Below are 15,320 nucleotides of genomic sequence, written 5' to 3'. Positions count from 1 at the left end.
AGTTGGCAGAAAAGCATTAGAATCGGTTGCTACATAATTTATTTCCAAAGGAAGAAATAGTTGCAGAGAAAATATACAAGAACATTGCAGAAAATAATACTGTAATCTGCTTAATGCCAACACTACGTGAATGCTCGATATTCAATGAGGAACTTTTGAAATTGGAAAAGGAAGAGATTAAGAAAATGGAAGCAGCTGACAAAATTCAGCATGAAGGAATTACTATTACATTAACAGGCAAACTGCAAAATAAATTGGATTCTCTAGAGAAGAACATTTCGAAAACAGCTGGATTAGAAAAAAATCTATATCTTTGCATGAACTGTCGAGTATTTTTAAGGAGAAATTTGGATGTTGAAAAAGGTTTAGTGAATGGAGCTATGGGTAAAGTTGTGGGTTTTGTGAAATACCAGAAAAAAGATGGAATTGAATTTTTAAAAATAAAATTTGATCAGATTGCAGAGATTAAAGATATTAGTCGTTGTTCAGTCCGTTTTTTGCTTGTAAAAGACTTATATGTACGTAGGAAGCAGTTTCCATTTTCTCTAGCATATGCTGTAACTATTCACAAGTCTCAAGGATTAACTGTAGATAGTGCTTTTGTAAACATTGGTTCTACTGTGTTCAAAGAAGGTATGGCATATGTTGCTTTGTCACGAGTGAAAACATTATCTGGTTTATTCATGATAGACTTTGATGACTCAAAAGTTAGTGCAGATGCAAATTGTGTAAAGGAGTTTAATAGATTAAGAATAACCTATGCTCCTCATTTAGGTCAGTATCCTGTGTTGGAGAAACGTGTTGTTTCTCGGAAAAGGAGATTTGAGAATATCTGTAATGAGGATGTAGAGAAGAGAAAACAAAAAGACTCTTGTGATTGCAAGCAAAAAGAAAAAGGATAATGTTGAAGAGGTTGTTGGTTGTCATTTTGAAAATAGCTCTGGTGTCAACTGCTACCAAATGTAGTGCTAAATGTTGTATTTTATCTTGAAAGTTTGCAAGAGCAGATAATAGTAAATCATGATAAAAGATTCTGTTCTGTGCTAAGTCTGCTTTATGAGAAACTGAGTATTGATAAAAATAGAATAGAAAGTGCTAATGAAATTAGAAATCTTTTAGACGTATGTTCAGGACGTACACAGTTTACTCAAAATGTCCAGCAAGATGCACAGGAATTCTTGATGTATGTCCTTATGGTACTGGAAGATGAAGGCATAGATATTGAGAATATGTTCGGTCTCTCTTATAAATGGGAACATACTTGTGAAAACTGTTTCTACACATGCAGCTCTAATGTTGATTCAGAAAGGTTTATCTATTTAACATTGCCAGAAAGTAAATCAGTGAGTTTTAGTAAATTAGTTAAAGATGCCAATCATAGCATGGAATGCTGTGAATGTAAATCCGACATGTTTTCAACGTTATTTTTAAAGAAATATGGACAGTATGTAATTTTAATGATGCAACGTTGTAGAGCTGATGGTTCACAATTGGACACTTTAATAAAGAAGTTTATAGGACAGCAATTATCAATTTCAGGAAAAACTTTTGTTACAGTTGCAATAATTTTCCATGATGGACCTACGATAACTTCTGGTCATTACACAGTTTATCTTAAATGTGAAAAAGGCTGGACACTGTGTAATGATTCTCAGTTGGTTTTTAAGCAACGTTTGCCTTTTGATTTAGCAAATTCCTATTTAATTTTTCTGAAACCAAAATTTTAGATAGAATTTGCAACATCTGTACAAACCATTTTTGCAATTTTATTGGATTACCATTGGAAATTTCATCAAAAAAGGTTTTAAAAATTACCATTTGGCCTAAAGGAAAGGTAACAATTTGTATTGTGGACTTCTTAGACACATATTATTTTGGTGATTATGCTTATGCAAAAACTTTTTTACGACGATATCTAGTGCAAAAAGTTATTGTTCTTAGATGATATTTTTGAAAAATATGTAACATTTCTATAAAGGTATGTTTTAGTGAGAAGAGATTCTGGGCTTTTTTTAAACAATCTTTCAGATTGTTATTTTTTTTTTGCCCGCTGTTAAGTGATGAATGCTATTGCTTTCACGATTTACAGTGAAAATCAATATATTCTGAAAACAGCAAAAAAAGGGCAAAAAATTGTTTTTTAAATATGAAAATTTGTGTATTGTATTCTAAAATGTATTTTTAAATAATACTTTTCTTTTTTTTCAGATTAAGAATTTTTTTTTAAACGTTTTTTCTAGCAATTTAAATGAAGCATTTATTAAATATTATATTTTTTGGGTCAGGTAAGTGTGAAATTTCTGTATTTATTACACATTTATTTTCATGCTCCCTTTTTTTCACTTCTCCTCTCTGCTTTTCTCATTTCCGTTGTACTCCCTCAAGGACCTTGTAGAGTAAAAAAAAAAAAAAAAAAAAATGCGCGCACGGTAAAAAAAAATGTAAAAAAATGTATTAAAATTTTTTCTAAAAAAGTTGTGAGGTAAGGTTGGCTCTTAAAAGAGCCGTTGTGTTAATACAGGGACAGAGGAAAGAAAGAATGGGAATATTAATAAGTACTACAGATGTGCTGGTCTATCCTATTGTTTATTAGGGAAACCCTGCTCTCCCCATGAACAATTAGACCATAACATCTGGTGCGCCTCATTTGTACCCTCAGAAATCGATGGTTCATTTCCAGAGGAGCAGAAGAGGGTGATGCTCCCACCGCAGAGGAAGGGCTCAGCTGAACTGCCGAAGATGTACTCGGCTGAGCTTCTGCGGGTGTGCTCGGATGACTTTCTGAAGGATTTGCTTCAGAATGTCGAGCAAAAGTCCTGGGATGTTTATCCCTAATGTGTCTCACCATAGTGTGGTTACCAAAGGAATACTTCTACCTTGGGTTACCTCTAGATAAGACACGCTCACAAAGTGAGCAGGTGACTAATGGAGCATTTACCTTTTTCTGCCCCTCTGGAAAAGTAAAATACTCCCAAACAAAAGAATTCTTTTGTTTCCTCCTTCTCTGCCTGATGATGCTGCTGCCCTGCTCACTCTCAGAAGAGGTCTGCTGCTCTGCCATTGTATCCCAAAGACAATTCAGCTCCTTCTCCTAAGAAATCACAAGCAGTAATGAGGGGAATGGGTGTGGTGTAGGAAGATTCTGGAACTGAAAGTAGTTTAAACCAATCAAAAGTGTTGTTTCTTGATCACATGACCAACCATACGCGCACGTTAAGCTTACCGAGCGCGTACGGTAAAAGTACGCATGCGCCTACGAAAGACACGCGCACGCGCGCATGCGCATTACAGGCACGCTCGTACACTTCCGCGTAACGTGCGCGCGTGCGCGTGTAAAGCATGCGCTTACGCGTCGCGTAGAAAGTACGGATGCATACGCAAATTGCGTAAGCATACGCAAACAAAGTAGAAATATTACGTACGCTCACCGTACATAAAGCGAACCGTGCGCTTACGGTAAGCTTACCGTACGCGCACGGTAAAAAAAAATTTTTTAAAAAAAAGGTTTGCTGAAGATATCAACTGTTATACAACTATATCTAACCAATTATTTAAAAAAGGTGAATCTTTAAAAATTGAAGAATGAATTAAAACCATGAATATATACATAGGTAGAATAGTGTTTAAAGGAAAAAATAAAAAGGAAAAATATGAGGTAAAAAGAAAAAAAAACAATAAAAAATCATAGGTTTCACACACATTATTGTTAGGAATTTTTTTTTTTAAAACACATACAAAAATAAAAATAAAATATAGCTTTCACACGCGTTATATATAAAAAATAGCTTTTAAAAAACCTTGCAAATTCACAGAAAAAACCATAGGTTTCACACACGTTATAGTTAGGAATTAGCATTTAAAAAACCTTGCAAATTCAATGAAAAAACCATAGGTTTCACAAATGTTATAGTTAGCTGGACATTTCGCTCGTAAAAAAACAATGAAATTCCCCCGTTATAGTTAGTTCAGCTAACTATAACTCGCGCACCCGCAATCCACTGCTGATGACGTCACATATTACATCACTCATGACATGGTCAGTGACACCACTGATGACATCACTGATGAAATCTCAAATGACATCACTGATGACATCACTCATGACATCATCCTTGTGATAGAGTGGCAGACCTCCTCTCACCCTAATATAACCTTTGATACACACATTCAAAAATAGACTAAAATTTTCAAAACAATGGACATACCAATACCAGTTACAACAACCTCTTCAGTAATTCTAAGATCCACATATACATCCTCTCATTCACCAACAGTCCTATACAGTCACTCATACATGTACTCACTCATCATATGTACTCATACACCTATACATCTTGTTACACAATGCCACTCATCCATAGAGTTACTCGCACACACAGTCACTCATGCTAATAAAGAATCAAACATACATTTATTTGCATATACAGTTATACACACACCACCACACTTACTTCTACGGAAACTTACACATACTTAGTCTTTTAAACAATCACTTATAGAAACACATACTTATTCATACAGGAACTCTTTCAATCTCTCACTCTCACATATACTCACTTATATACACCAATAGTCACATATACTAGTTTAAAACATATGTAGTTACTCATAAAGACACTATTGAGACAGTCATTCACTCACTAACACACCCATACAGTCCTGCACACATGCTGTCTTCAGCACATACAAACAGTGAGTCACTCATTCATGCAACTATGCACTACGTAATACCCCCCACCGAACCATGCAGACACTCAGACTGATACTCAAAAAACAAATTAATAACCTATATAGACACCCATGTAGCTACTCACCAACCCATGCAGCCACTTACCAACCCATGCAGCCACTTATACACAAAGTGAGAGACTGATACAGATATTTACATATTTAAACATTACTCACTAAGCCATGTATTCACTATGATACACTTAATCAGTCAGTTACACAATCAATTTTTCCAAAACAAATCATCCATTTAGACACTTATATACCCATTTATTCTTCCATCGACCTTGAGATATACATATATAAAACATATTTAATTTTCAGAAAAACACACATTCACTGGATGATGTCATCAGTGATGTCATCAGTGATGTCATTTGAGATGTCATCCGTGATGTCATGAGTGATGTCACTGACCATGTCATGAGCAGTGGATTGCGGGTGCGCGAGTTATAGTTAGCTGAACTAACTATAACGCGGGAATTTCATTGGTTTTTTACGAGCTAAATGTCCAGCTAACTATAACATTTGTGAAACCTATGGTTTTTTCATTGAATTTGCAAGGTTTTTTAAATGCTAATTCCTAACTATAACGTGTGCGAAACCTATGGTTTTTTCAGTGATATATATATATATATATATATATATATATATATATATATATATATATATATAGCAAATTTATTTTATGGAACAAATCTTTTATTCGTTTTATGAAACAATCGGGCACCAGTACACATCTGTGTGCCTACAACCACTCTGGCTGGCAACGTGAGATGGATGCACGAATCAAATATACACAGCTTCAGTGGCTACAACCCGGAGGCTGGCAGCATTGTCTAGATTGCATGAGTACATAAAAAAATCAGTACCCAAAGGAAGAACAGGACAACAACCACCGCTACCCTCCGCGTCATAAAGGAATGCAAAAATAAGAAAGGGATCCCGTATATACGCCTGCTAGAACAATTAGGCACGATCCACCCTCCAGTGTTTGCTCAGCGCTAGGACCCATGCTATTACGTAAGGGATGCCCTCTACTCCTGTGCCTCCGGAATTAAATGCAGAATTTGAAGATATTTGGGGCAGGTGATTTCCCTAAACTCTTTAGATAGTAAATATATAAATGGGGCCCTCAGTTCTGCATTGGTTTCACACTTTAGGTCCTGCCCTAGAGACAAGCGTTCCATTGCAAGCGTTAGCCAGAGCCTGTGTAGCCAGGCCGTATGATCCTGCACCGTTGGAGAGCCCCAGTTCGCCAGTATCACTGGTCTTGCTGCCAATAACGCAAATGCCATTTGTCTACCTCACAAGGAGCACAGCGGAAACGTCAGTGAGTTTGAAAGCCCTAGTAGTGTGTAAGCCGGAAAGCGTGGGATCTCCGTCTCAAAGGCAGCATCTATGTCGTTCAATACTCCCACCCGGAAGCGTTCCAATCTCGGGCAATGCCAGAGCAAGTGTACCAGGGAGCCTGACAGACCACAACCCCTCCAGCATTTCCCAGTGTGATTTTTGTCCCAGTTATGGATGCGGGCCGGAGTGAGGTACCAGAATGATGTGACCTTGTATGCCGACTCTGCCCCTGAGGTGTTATAAGCTGTATTTGGCGCTCTGTAGAGCATTTTCACCCATTCTTTGTCTGATAAGGCCCTCCCCAGGTCCTCCTCCCATCATAGTTGACCTTTGGTGCGCCTCCCTCCCTGTCCCATGGCTAGGAAGGTGTAAAGCTCTGAGATCAAGTGTTTGTCCTCCTTCTTGGTCATTATCATTGCTCAAAGGGGGCGAGTCGACGCAACACCTGTTGTAGATGAGAAGGTGAGGTGGCCCAGTTGCAAATAGTAAAACCTATCAGCTTCGGGCAGGTCATAGTCCGCACGCACTTGGGTAAAGGGGAGTATACCTTTCTCGTCAAACAGCGAGCCTACACGTTTGCAGCCTACTTCCATCCACCTCTGGGCAATTTCAGATTTACAACCTGGGGGGGGGAACTCCGGGTTGTCTACCATCCGAGCCATCGTCAAGGAGAATGTCGTCAGTCCCTTTCCAAGTGCTATGGCGTCCCATACCTTTAGCGTCGCTGCAGTAACAGGTGATGAGTAGAGGCCCCACGCCCTCAATTTACGTGGAAGCCATACTTCCCTCCAGATATTCACTCCAGCTACCACTTGGTCCATGAAGGTCCAGTGCTTTTCGGAGAGAGGGCGGTTACATTCTAATATATATCGCAAGTGGGAGGCCCGGAGGTATCTATGTACCAGCGGGAGGCCCACTCCGCCCTCCCCCTTGGGATGAACCAATTGGGACAGTGATAGTCACGTCTTCCCTTTCCCCAGACAAATGTATTTATGGCCAGTTGCAACGTACGCATGGCTTTCGGGGGTGGAGTGGGGTGGGACCAGAGGCAGGGTTTACTTTAAATCCCGAGACCTCCCCAGAAGTCTCCAGTTCAGTTAGGAGAACAGGCAAAGATGAGAGGGGCTCCGATAGCTATAGGATCACATCATCCGCGTAGAGGCTTATTTTATGGGTGTCACCCCCACATCGAAGTCCCTGAATTCGTGGGTGGTCCTGGATCCTCTGGTCTAGGGACTCCATATACAGAGCAAAGAGGAGGGGCGAGAGCAGACACCCTTGACTCGTGCCCCCAGCAATCAAGAAGGTCGTTGAGGAAACTCCATTTAAACGCCCGGGGGAGTGATATATACACCGAACCCATTGCATAAAGCGCGTCCCGAAGCCAAAGCATCGGAGGGGCAAACCGGTAACTCCATCAAACCCTGTAAAACGCTTTCTCCGCGTCGATTGACAGAAAAATGGCTTCTTTGCAGGACCTATGCATGCTGTCAATGAGATGTTAGAGTTGTTTTGTGTTATCGCCTCCCTGGCGAGTAGAGATGAACCCCGCTTGATCCGGATCAATTAGGCCCGCTATCAGAGGGTTCAGCCGGGTCGCCACAATACCTGCGAAGATTTTTGTGTCTATGTTGAGCAGCGAAATGGATCAGTAGGAACCACAAATACTAGGCTCCTTGTGGGGCTTAAGGATCACGGAGATCGCTGCTTCTGCCATGGAGTCTGTGACCGCCCCCACCTCCCGGACGGAATTAAAAACCCGCGTCAGCACTGGAGCCACCTCACTGCAAAAGGTTTTATAGAACAGGGCGGGAATCCGTCCGGGCCCGGGGCCTTATTCAATTTCAGCCTTGCGATAGCTGATATAACTTCTTCCGGGCATATAAGCTCTTGAAGTTACGTTGCAAGGGCCGCAGGGAGATTGGTGAACTTGCTTGCCTCTAAGTAAGAGCATGCGTCTTGCTGTCCTGTTGCTTCCTCCCTATATAGAGATTGGTAAAACTGTCTGAACGTAGCTACTATCTGGAAATCTAGTTGCACCTCTGCACCAGAAGGCTGCTTGATCAATGAAATGGCCGCTGCCATAATTTTAGCTCGAGTCTCTGCGCTAACAGCCTCCCACACTTCCCACACTTATCGCTACTCAGATAGGACTTGTGTTGCAGGCGGAGTAGAGCGTATTCCGCCCTATCTAGATCTAGTCACTTTAAGAGGAGCCGCTTTTTCTCCAAGTCCCTCCACACCCGCGGCACACCCGTGCATTTATGTATAGCCTCGAGCTCGCTCACCTCCTGTTCGATGGTCCACCGCGCCTCCCATCGTCTCTTGTTATCAGCAGAGGATACCGCCATAACGTCCCCCCTCAATACAAGCTTAAGTGTCTCTCAGAGTGCTGCCAACGGGGTGTCTTCCCAGTCCTTATTCTGAAAGTATTCTATCAACCTTGTGCGTAAGCCCTTTACCGTAACAGGGGACTGAAGGAGGCCCTCCCGCAGACGCCACTGCGCATGATTGTGAGTGCCCCCATCTGGTTGAATGGTAATAGTGATCGGTGCATGGTCCAACAGGGAACAAAGTTCTATAGAGGCCTTCCTCGTCTTGGGCAGCAGCGCAGTGGAAACTAATAGGTGGTCAAGACTTGCGTAGGACTTGTGGGCAGCGGAGTAGTGGGTGTAGTCCCGTATGTCGGGGTGATTGACGCCAGACGTCATGTAAGCCATTATCTGCGAGCCATTGTTTATCCTCAGGGGAGTGTTCCCTCTTGCACACTCCTCTGACTGTAACGGTCCTTGTCATTATCCATTACCAAGTTCAGGTCCCTCCCACTATTATTGCTACATCTGGTGAAGCCAAACCCTGAGCCACGTTCCGAATGAGAAAAGGTTCCTGGTGCGTGTTAGGTGCATAGACCTTAATCAGTGTGAAAAGAGTATCCCCCCATTGGAGCCTAAGCGCCAGGACCCTGCCCTTCACGTCATAGAGAGTAGAAAGAACTTTCCCTTCAAATTTCGCCCCAGCAATATGGCCACCCCATTTTTCGTCACAGTGCCGGAGGATCAATATTGGCGGGAGAATCGCAGCGAGCACATGTGCACTGTCTCTTTGGACAGTAGGTGTGTCTCTTGCTACATGCATATGTCCCCTTCAACATGTTCTAGCAAGGAGAGGACCGCGGAGCGCTTTACAGGGTGATTGAGACCCCGGACATTTAGACGGACTATCTTGAGATCCCTACCCATGAGATGTAGTCAAGGTTATACAATGCGAGGCGGGGTTCACCGCACGGCAGAGTCGAACATGGATGTGCCTAGTGAAGCAGCTAGTGGGCCACAGCTCGATGCAGGATACCCAACATAAATTAAACCCCAAACAATTGAACAGTAGAAGCTCCCTTGACCAACAGGTCAATACAACAGCAAACGTCTCTGAAGACAAAAGTTCGTCTAGGAAACGCTGATTAGGGGGAAGAGCTGCCATGGCAGACCTCTACAGGTGAATAAAGGCGGTCCCCCGACTCCACCTCAGCTCACCAGCCTGGCCTCACAAAGCACTCTGGGTGGAGATGCTCAGGCAGGCGAAGAAGCCAACGAAGAGATGACTGCCTCCTGTTATTTCGCTATAGTTGCTGTGTCCGGTTTGTGGGCTGCTGCTGACCTACCCACGGTTTGCCAGCGAGGACGGTTGTTGAATTTCCCCCTAGGGCTTGCGTTGCCTCTCCGGAAACGCTGGGCTCGAGAGACCCAGGACTTTTCTGGCCTCTTTAAGAGAACGAATCTACCTCAGCTGACCGTCATAGCGAAAGATGATTCTGAAGGGATGCTCCCATGAGTAGGCGATTCCCTTCTCCCCCAGGTGCGCCGTGACCGGGCGTAATTCCCTTCATTTGGACAGGGTGGTGGCGGTTAGGTCCTGGAAGAGTGTAGGAGATTAGCTCCGGATCTGCAAGGGGTGTGCCTCCCTTGCCTTTCTGATGATAAGCTCCTTTGAGCTGAAAGTCATGCACACACGCTAAGATGCCCGGCGGTGGGGCCTCGCCTTCCCTCGGCAGCCCTACCTGGTGTACTCTATTAATCCTGACTGCGGCAGAGTGGTCCGTGCCCAATATGTGACTGAAGAGGAATACGATGAATTCTCGAATGTCCTTGCCTTCGGCCCCAGATTTCACTCCGCGGACCCAGACATTGTTGCGGTTGCAACGGTTCTCTAGATCCTCCACATGGGCCTGTAGCTCTATATGCTGTTCTTTAAGGCATAGGATCTCTTGCTGCATCATTTCTATTTCTTCATCCCGCCCGTTTTCATGCTCCTCCAACGCCGCCACTCGCTTGCCAATCTCCTCCACATCGCGCTGGACTTCCCTGAGGTCCGCCGTCAGTTGGCCTTTGCGTTCCTGTAAGTCCTCGCGCAAGGGTGTGAAGAGCTTAGTCATAAAGGCTTTAGTAGTTGGGTCATCAGCTCCCTCTTGACCTCCCATGCCTCCTTCTCTTCCCAAATCCATTGCCGCCGCAGACTCCAGTGTGGGCTGCTGCCGCAGGAGCATTTCTTTGACCGAGCTCTCCTTTTTCAGCCTGGCGCTCGTCATGCTGTTCAGTCTGGGTCCGCTGGAGTGACCCTGGCCCTAAAGCACAGCGCTGACGATCCCTCCACTCCTTCCCGACCTGTGCACACTGCGCCGGTGGTCCTACCCAGAGCATGATTTGGGAGAGGAGTTGGCCTAACGGTTAGGGCGCTCGACCTCGGACCTGCGGGAACTGGGTTTGATTCTCGATAACGACGCCAAACCTCCTGTGATTCTGGGCAAATAACTTAATCTCCCCTTGCCTAACAAAAAAATGAATGTGTGTCCTCATGTTACATAACTGGTGCTATGTAAAGTACTCTGATACCGGATTGGATTCGGGTCAAGTTCGCGCTATATAAAACTCTGCTAAAAAAAAAAAAAAAAATGATGAGCTCGCTTCCTTTGGGCCCTGGACCTCAAGGGCCGAAGATGCCACTCAGCCGTGCCACCTCTGCAGGGCGAGTTCAGTCTGTTCCGCCTGCCTTATGCAGTAGGGAGCCGACAAGCATGTCTTGGAGAGGGGCTTGCTGTTCAGATGGGCGCCAGATTTCACCCCCTAGGCCTCACACTTGCAGGCTTCACCGATACAGCAGCGTTGCAGGGGGTTTCTTCCACCAAGGTCGTATGCTGGGCTGGAAGGGCCACCTAAGAACAGGACCACACACTAACAACATGGGCCGAAAGCCTCTCTAATGTCCTGGGCTCCACACATGTGCTGTTCCCACCGGTCTCTGTGGGGGGATCAGCACTTCAGTGGCCCCTGCGTTGCCTCCTTAGCTGCGCAGTCGCCGGGGGACTGGCGACCATACCAGGTCAGCAGTGGGTGCGTAGGTGCCTGCGTCATTGAGCTTTTCAACGTCTGGCCTCACCGCTCTCAGCCCCTGGGTATTGTGGCTAGTGCCCCGGGCCCCACACCGTCCGCTGGCTCACCTCAGGTCCGTCGTGCAAAGCTGGTGTTGCCGGTGCCGATGGAGATGCTCCAGCCCTCCTGTTTCCTTGGGTGTTCTCGCCAGCTGCTCTCGTCCGGTGGCCAGCAACTGCAATCTGTCTGCGCCAGGCCTTAGGGCTCTGCTCTTCTCTCTCGCCGCGGCACCGCCATGCCTCAGCGCTTCTGCTAACCCACAACCAGAATAATCCGGGTGCATGTGCAGGGAGTTTTTGAGTATTAAGGGGGCAACCCATAAATACTACCCGACCTGGGTCAATAGATACAGTACAAAAAAGGAATTGGTCTTGGTAACAAACTTATTTGGTTAAGAGATTCATAGTAGCAAGATATACAACTTATTCATTATGGCATTGGTCCAATTTATTTGGTTTTAAAGAGGGATGCAATCCCTAATGCGATTAGATTCAAAGCATGTAACGAACAAAGGCAACACTGTTGCTCAATAACATTTTCAGTGCAATATATTACAGTGCTCAATGTGTAAAAGGAGAAGATGGGGAATGTAGAGTGATGGTGTGTAGGTAGGGAACAGGAAAAGGGGATTAGTGACATATATACATCCACATTTCTTGGTATCAAATTTTCCAGCCTCAAAGCGGTCAAAAGTTCCAAACGTAACACATAACTCTTATGGACATGTAATTCTTCATAAACAGTGTCGCTGGAGTTTGTGTTGTGTGGGTTTTGTCGACGTTTCGACCCTCTAAGGCAGGACTGAGTGGTGTCCTTGCGGTGGGGTCTTCATCAGGACTGGAGGGAGCACCTATTGGGTACAACGACGGGCAGTCTCCGCCGTGTGGGTGGAAGGTATGGGCCTGAGGAAGCTCTCGTGGAAAACGTGAAGGAGTGCAACTTGCAGCAGTTTCAGCTTGCAAGATGTGGGAGATAAATCCAATGATTCTTGATTGCTCAGTAGGAGAGCGTCCTACTGAGCAATCAAGAATCATCTCTCTCCCCCCGCACCCCCTCGCTCTCTCCATCTCCCTCTCTCTCCCCCTTGCCCTTTCCCTCTCAACAGAATGGTCCAGGTGCTCATATAGCTGTTCCGGAGCTCGTTCCTGCAAACACAGGCACAATTTAAGCACTGTCTACATGTGTGAATCCATTCTGGATCCATCAGGTTGTTTCAGTTGTATTTCAGCATTTTGACAATTTATCAAAATTATTTTTCACCAAAGCCTCCTTTCGACAGTTTGGTTTAACAAATTAGATACTCTATTGGTTCTGTTACTCAGAAGATTCCATTTATAGATGACACAACATTGAGTACTTGTATGCATTGCAAGTAGAGTGGCTCAGAAAATGCAATGCAAAGGAATTGAGCATTGATCTACCCATAATATTTTGGGTACACAACTTAATGGGCGGGTAGTCCTGTATGTTATCAGTGCGTTTCCCACTTATTTACATTTCTAAATATACATCCTGAATCAACCAAATGTAAGTTGTGCAGAAAGTATGATAAAGTCACCTTTATGTCCCATTTTTAAAGGTGTTGTAGGAAGGAATTTAGTTAATGGAGAATATTTTCCAAGAACGTAAAAAGGAAATGCAAAAGATGTTTTGTGTTTCCTTATTTCCATAAAAATAAATGGAGTCAGAACTAACGTGATTTGTGGACTCCATCCACATAGAGGGAGATGACATTTAAAAAAACACACTGCAGGATAGACAGTGAACTTGCATCTGTGAGGTCCTAATTCTCCACAATTCATCTATGTATGCCTCACATCCAAGAATTTCCAACCTTGGGTTTGACTATTTTGGGCCACCCACCACCCGGTTCCTCGTTTAGAGGTCAGAGGATTATATGTACTTTTATTTGACTGAACTATCACAAGCTCAGTCATCTGCAAAATCATTTAGAGATGATGTTGGAGGGGCTGCACTATTTAACCATTCCTGTCAGACCATGCCAGTCACAGGGCCTAGAGATAGAAAAAGTCCACAGTGGTATCTCAGATTCATCAGGTTTGTTTTCTTGAATACAGATGGAAAACCATAAGTGACAGACCATTAGCCATAAAGCTACTTTGGAGGGTAGGAGGCGAAAGGCCACCATCCGGATGCAAAAGAGTAAATTGGTAAGGCCTATCAAATTCCAAATGAGACCCATTGCTTGAAAACAAAATCTGTTTCTGAGACCTGAGAGTGTCTACCAGATGCATTCAAAGACCATCTCCGTGGTGCAATATATTTTGTGTTAACTATTTAAGTTTTACCAATCTTTGGTTCAGCTGATTATATACTTACCCCTGGGCAATCTTTATATTCTGAGTTTATGGGCGTGTTGCCAAAGTCCTTACTCATCAGGTGAGAGTCCTTTCTAAATAAAATAATTTCACTCTCCTTTCTGGATCTAGTTAAGATAAATGCTGTCTTGATTGGCTCTTTGCAGTATTTTCAATCCTGCATCTTGGGGGACACACCTGTGAAATCCTCCTAAGCCCCAAGAGGAATACTTTGTAGCCGGGACCTCTTTGGATTAAAGTAGAACTGCAGATGTCTCTCACTCTGCTCTACCATGAGTTATGTTCATTCAGATAAGGAGTGTTAAGAGTCAGGCAACTTAACTCTTATCTACGGGGGAGTATTGTATATAGATAAGGATCCCCACCCTGGTCCCCCAAAAAGTTGATACTAACAGTTGCTTGCATTTTACAACATAGTTATTTATTAGATCATATGTCTTATGTATCAGAATGATGGTAATTATGGTAATTTCAGCTTTTGTAATATATTAGGAAAACACAAGCATATTTCATCACATGTCCCTACATTTCCAAATAGCCTAGTCCCTTCCTAATAGCTACATATGTGCTCTTAGTCTCATATTTGTATATTGACTGAATGGTTATTATAACACTCTATTTCTATGCCAGGCTGTGTACACGTCTCGCCTATCACAGAAAACCATCTGGTCTGCAGCTGGATATCAGCTCTTCAGCATGTCCCCTTTAAAATTAGTTTGTGTCTGGCACTCTCAAATGCTCACATCTCTCCATCTTCTCCTCTAATTATTCTGCACAGAGGGGAAAGGGGTAACTCCTGTTCTCTTTCTTGTATCATCACACTTTTGCAGAAGCACACGGAAGGCGAGTAATTTTAGCCATCTATTTCCTTTCAAGTCTGATTCGCACAAGTCCGGATGGCCTTGTAACTCTAATCTTTGCATGCATCCCTGCAGCTTACAGCGAGTGGAACATTTTCAATTCTCTGCTTGGTTTGTACAACTAGTGTCAGTACGCAGCTCTGAAAATAATGTTCCGATCTTGCAAACATTTTTGCACCATTTAGATTATTAGTTTAACAAGCCATAAGCCTTTCTCATAAACACTCTAAAGTAGGCTTCTCCAACGAGTGGATCGTGAGCTACTGGCAGTTCTCCACCTACCTGTTAGTAGCTCTCCTGTGTGGAGTCCAGGCTACTAAATTAGAAGCTTTTGCTTAGTTGAATTAATACATGTATCCCAAAATATAAAAGTGTGTATTAGAAATGAACATGTATGTATTGTATTTTCAGAACTCTTAAACTGATTTTTCGAGGAATATGGTTACATTTCCAAAATATCTTTAAAGCTGATAACTGAGTGGTTAATCATGTAGCATGAGGAGACTTAGTACTGTTAACTTTGTGACAGGGGCATTGCAGCTATAGCTTATATGTATTACCCACGTAAAGGTATTCCACACTGACAAACCCTTTTTAGGTCTCGCTAGCGTAAGGCT

Source organism: Triturus cristatus, chromosome 7 (assembly GCF_964204655.1).
Source record: "Triturus cristatus chromosome 7, aTriCri1.1, whole genome shotgun sequence".
NCBI lineage: Eukaryota > Metazoa > Chordata > Amphibia > Caudata > Salamandridae > Triturus > Triturus cristatus.
This window is presented reverse-complemented; position numbering follows the sequence as displayed.